The following is a 6,000-nucleotide window of genomic DNA, read 5'->3' on the forward strand; positions in this document are numbered from 1 at the left end:
TGCAGCCTTTCCACCACATGCATGAGTCACCCCTCAGTCATGCCTTCCTCTAAGGTCTTCAACACCATTACCTTTTGTGCCTTATTCATCAGTTCCTCAGTTCCACCACTTGGTAATTCCATATCACCTCCTGTTTTTCCATCAACAGCTGCTGCCTTCAGTAGTGCTCTTTTAACCCACTTTCCATTTTAACTTCTTCTATCAGTTCCCTCTTTGGGTGCCCCCATGTATTAGCTAGGGTTCTCTAGAGAAACAGAATCAGCAGGAAATATCTGTAAATATAAAATTTATAAAAGTGTTTCATGTAACCACGGGAATTGTAGAGTCCAAAATCCATAGGGCAGGGCTGTGAGTTGATGACTCTGATGAAGAGTAAGGATGAACCTCACAAGAGAGGCTCGCCGGCCAAAGCAGGAAGAGAAACTGTCTCTTCTGAATCCTCTTTAAAAGCCTTCCAGTTATTAGATTAAACATCACTCATTGCAGAAAACACTCCCCTTGGCTGATTACAAATGCAATCAGCTGTGGATGCAGCTGATGTGATCATGATTTAATTCTATGAATTGTCCTCATAGCAACAGACAGTCCAGAACTTGCCCAACCAGACAAATGGGCACCACTACCTGGCCAAGTTGACGCATGGACTTGGCCATAACAGTTCACCCCTTGTCTACATGGCAGCTATACACATTGCCTTAAACCATACTTAATCTCTAACAATACTCAACTGTCCTATGTACAACTGGAAATGCATTAAATTTTCCAAGAATAGGGTGAAAGTCCTTGGGTAATATTCATTCTTAAACTTGATATCTTACAACTTAAATACTATAACATGAATGAAACAGGATTACAGTCCTCATTTCTGTTACTGATCACGTGGTCATAGTTTATATTTATCACTACCTTCTCCCACTACCCATCCCATGTTCCCTTTACCCTTAGCAAGGATTTCAGCTGGCTGTGGTTCTTTGTTGGGTGGGGTGACCGAAACCTTCATTCCTGAAGTTTCAGAGTCATTGGTATCCTGCCGGGATTGGGTTGCTGCAGTTTTCCATTAATTTTAATCACAGGGCAAGGTAGTAGTAAAAGATGCCTTAGGGGTCTCTATATTCCAGGAAATCTCTTCTTTATCTCCATTGTGTAGTTGCAGTCCTATTTCCCCCTGATGTTCAGGGTCAGTCATCCCCGCCAGTAAAGTAATTCCCTTCTTGGCTTGTTGATCCAGGGGCATGAGTAGCCCAAAGTGACCAAGGTGGCAGTTTTAGATTCCAGTTCAATGGAATCATTGTGGTTTCTCCTGGTGAAAGCACTCTCCTTCTGGAACTAAAACCTGCAGACCAGCAAAGTTCAAGGTCACAGGGACAGGAAGCAAAAATTTTCCTAGTGAATCACTTGGGGTAATAGTGACTGATGCCACTCCCATTTCTACTCCTTGGTTCCTGGACCCATGGATCCTGGCTACGGGAGAAACAGCACCAGACAGTGGACACTGATTCAGAGCATATACAGCTTCCTGGAGAACATCACCCCAGCCTTGCAAGGTATTGCTACCTAGTTGTGTTTTCAAAAGGCCACTCCACTGTTCTCTCAATCCAGCTGCTTCTGGATAATGGGGAACATGGTAAGAACAGAGAATTCCATAAGCATGTGCCCATTCCCAAACTTCATTTGCGGTGAAGTGTGTTCCTTGATCAGAAGCAATGCTGTGTGGAATACCATAACAACGGATAAGGCATTCTGTAAGTCCACAGATAGTAGTTTTGGCAGAAGCATTGTGTGTAGGGAAAGCAAACCCATATCCACAGTATGTGTTTATTCCATTTAGAACAAATCACTACCCCTTCCATGAAGGGAGTGGTCCAATGTAATCAACCTGCCACCATGTAGCCACCTGCTCACCTTGGGGAATGGTGCCATATCAGGGCTGAGTGTGGGTCTCTGCTGCTGGCAGATTGGGCACTCAGCAGCGGCTATAGCCAGGTCAGTCTTGATGATTGGAAGTCCATGTTGCTGAACCTATGCATAACTTCCATCCCTATCACCATGACCACTTTTTTTGATAAGCCCATTGGGCAATGACAAGAGTTGCTGGGGAAAGTGGCTGACTGGTATTCACAGAATGGGTCATCTAATCCACTTTATTAAAATCTTCCTCTGCTGAAGTTACCCTCTGGTGCACATTCACATGGGACACAAATATCTTCATGTTTTTAGCCCACTCAGAAAGATCTATCCACATACTTCTTCCCTACACCTCTTTGTCACCAATTTTCCAATTATGTTCTTACCAAGTCCCTGACCATCCAGCCAGTGCATTAGCAACAGCCTATGAGTCAGTATACAAATGCACCTCTGGTCCTCCCAAGCAAAATGAACAACCAGGTGTACTGCTCAAAGTTCTGCCCACTAGGAGGATTTCTCCTCACCACTGTCCTTCAAGGACACCCCAGAAAGGGGTTGTAATGCTGCAGCTGTCCACTTTTGGGTGGTACCTGCATATCGTGCTGAACCATCTGTAAACCAGGCCCGAGGTTTTTATTCCTCAGTCAATTCACTGTAAGGAACTCCCCAAGAGGCCATAGCTCTGGTCTGGGAAAGAGAAGGTACTGTGGCAGGTGTGCATACTTGGGCATTTGGGCCACTTTCTCATGTAACTTACTTGTGCCTTCATGACCTGCTGTGGCCCTATCTGGTATATACCATTTCCATTTTATGACGGAATGCTGCTATTCATGCTCAACTTTATGGCTGATTATGAATGGTATCAGCTGTGGATGCAGCAGATGTGATCATGATTTAATTCTAGGAATTGTCCTCATACCAACAGACAGGCCAACATTTGCCCAACCAGACAAATGGGCACCACCACCTGGCCAAATTGACACATGAAACTGACCATGACACCCTACATCAGGATTTTCTGTTGGTTCAATTTGCGGCCTCACAAGAGGTCACAGAAGAAGAGCTTCCCACTACCCCTGATGCCATTCATCATTTTCTGCAGTAACAGGTATTTTGCCAACTCCTCTTACTAGTTAGCCAGTTTGGCATTTCTGGTATAGAAAACTGGAACCACATCAACCATTATTTTCTCAGGGGAACCAGAAGATGCTAGGGCTGGTAGTGGTCAGAATGAAGCATTGCCTAGTGGAATCTGGGGTTTTATTATAGGTAGGCCAGGAATCCTATTGTGAAATTTATGCTTTATAAAATAAAACATCCAGTAGACCCTGGCCTGATTTCACATACAGACATACCTTATTTTATGGCACTTTGCTTTATTGTGCTTCACAGATGTGTTTTTCTATACACTGTTTGTGGCAAACCTGCATTGAGTAAGACTATCAGTGCCATTTTCATAACAGCATGTACTCACTTTTTGTCACTCTGTCACATTTCGGTAATTCACTCAATATTTCAAAAGTTTTCATTGCTATATTTATTACAGTTATCTGTGATCAGACATTTTTGATGTTACTACTGTAATTATTTTGGAATACCATGAATTGTGCCCATATGGGATGGCAAATTTTGTTGATATAAGTTGTATATGTTCTGACAGCTCCACTGACAAGCTGTTGCCTGGTTTCTCTCCCTGTCCTCAGGCCTCTTTATTCCCTGAGATAAAACAATATTGAAATTAGGTCAAGTAATAGCCCTACAATGGCCTGTAAGTGTTCAAGTGAAAGAGTCAGCATGGCCAATTTCATTGCTGTCTTATTTTAAGAGATTGCCACTGCCACCCCTTCAGTACCCACTACCCTGATCAGTCAGCAATCATCAACACTGAGACAGGATGTTACATCAGCCAAAAGATTACAACTCGCTGAAGACTCAGAGGATGTTTAGCATTTTTTAACAATAAAGTATTTTTTAACTAAAGTTTGGACATTGTTTTTTTTTTTTTTTGTTTGTTTGTTTGTATGTTGTATGGCGGGATCACAGTTCATTCTTTTTCCAATGGAGTATCCCATTACTGCAGCACCATTTGTTGAATTTTTGTTTTGTTGGATTTTTTGTTTGTTTGTTTCCTTGTTTGTTTGCTTGGGAAGTGTATGGGCCAGGAATCAAACCAGGGCCTCTGGCATGGCAGGCGAGAATTCTGCCATTGAGCCACCATTGCCCACTTAATAGACTTTTGTATGCACTGTGAAACCAAAAAAATCATGACTTACTTTATTGAAATATTTGCTTTATTGAACTAGCCTGAAACTGAGCCTGCAATATCACCGGGGTATGCCTGTATCAAATCTGGAGGTGCACTGTATATTATAGTGACCTCAAATAAGAGAAAAGGGTTGTTGTTTTCCAACATGCCTTCCTGGAGGTTGTTGACTTAGCTGTGGTTACAGGGGAAGCGAGACAGTTCAACACTGTCCTATGACTGGTGGGCTATGCAGCTGGATTAAAAGGGGCCCAGGAATGGATGAATAATGTGTGTGGAACAGGAAGGATCCAAGAAAGGCAGACTGCTGTGTCAATAGGAAATTTCATTGCAAAATTGTAATTGATAATTGGCTTTACATTGATTGTTTGATAGTTAAAGATCCTGTCCATGGAATTCTTATAGTAACATTTCAAAGTCATACCAGTGCCTTTGGAATTTATACAACAGGCTCGAAGTCTAACTTCCCAGGACTACAACCTAAGGTGGTCTGGCCTTTTGGTAATAGTGGGTGTAAAAGTTGCTAAATGTCAGCCAAGCGATTGGCACATGGCCTTTATTGACATTTCTCATTGACAGATGATGCATGATTCAGCCAGAGCAGTGCTTACCACTAGGATCATGTGAGAGAGACTTACGCAAGATATTGGGATGTTTCCTTACTTTTACTTTGCTGTTAAAGAAGTGATTACGCCTTCTAAAAATTGAATAGCTCCATGAATCCAAAAGTTTTGATAATTTTCCTGTAGTCTACAATTTTTCTTTTTCTAAAAAGCATATGTCATTCCAGTAGATGAAAAGACATACATCCTTTTTGTGCATGTAATTTCACATATGATAATTCTCAGAAATATTTATAAATATACTTATAACACAATTTGATATATCAAATTTATAAGTTATAAGTTAATGTACTTAAATTTTACTTAATCATACAGAGTTGATTATTTTGTCTTTTGAAGAAGACGTAGTTAATTAAAAAACATTTTTACTGTATATTCTTTAAAAGCATTGTTTCTTGGGTGCGCCACGGTGGCTTAGCAGGCAGAGCTCTTGCCTGCCATGCCAGAGGCTCGGATTTGATTCCCGGTGCCTGCCCATGCAAAAAAAAAAATTATAAAAGCATTGTTTCTTTTAATTCACAATCAATGTCCTCCCTGTCAGCCTTTAAAGCTTTTTGTGTATGCATATGATATTGGGTCTCATGCCAAACAGTATGCTCAACAATCAACTTTAAAAGGCCTACTTATAGGAAGATATTGAATATTTCTATGCATATTTTTAACAATGTAGACCAAAATATCTGAACTGTCCATTTCCTTTTTTGTCCTCATATATACATATAGTCTGAAAAAAATACACTTAATCATTTTTGTATCCACAGATTCCTACTATGAACATTTTATTTGTTCATTTCTAAGTGACAAATGATTCAACTATATTTTAAGTCAGAAATATTCGTTATTTTTGTTATTTTGTACAATATTATTCAGTACTTTAAAGTAGAAATTTTTGACAACAGCAATTGTTTTTGCTACCATGCATCTTCTTCAATCTATAATGTAGATATTTTTGAGAGGAATCATTTTATTTATGCAATATATGCCTCTTATTTTAACTAAGGTTTCCTTTTATTTAGTTTACTTTAAACAGTACTTTTAAATTTTGTGCCACTTTGGCCTTTACTTTTTTTTCTGCCTTTACTTTTTTATGGAAGATTTCAACAAAACTTTTTCTTGTTTAATCTCATTTATTTTGTTTATTATTATGCTTATATTTACTATATTTACTAAATGTTTACTTCCAAATAATATATTTTGGCATTTTTTATT

General features: G+C 39.7%; 1 pseudogene; it reads left to right on the plus strand.

Moving 5' to 3' along the window:
- LOC143645258 (protein PRRC1-like) overlaps positions 1 to 4,795 on the plus strand; it is a 41,177-nt pseudogene extending 36,382 nt beyond the window's left edge.
- The last annotated feature ends 1,205 nt before the right edge of the window (positions 4,796 to 6,000 follow it).

Source organism: Tamandua tetradactyla, chromosome 8 (genome assembly GCF_023851605.1).
Source record: "Tamandua tetradactyla isolate mTamTet1 chromosome 8, mTamTet1.pri, whole genome shotgun sequence".
NCBI lineage: Eukaryota > Metazoa > Chordata > Mammalia > Pilosa > Myrmecophagidae > Tamandua > Tamandua tetradactyla.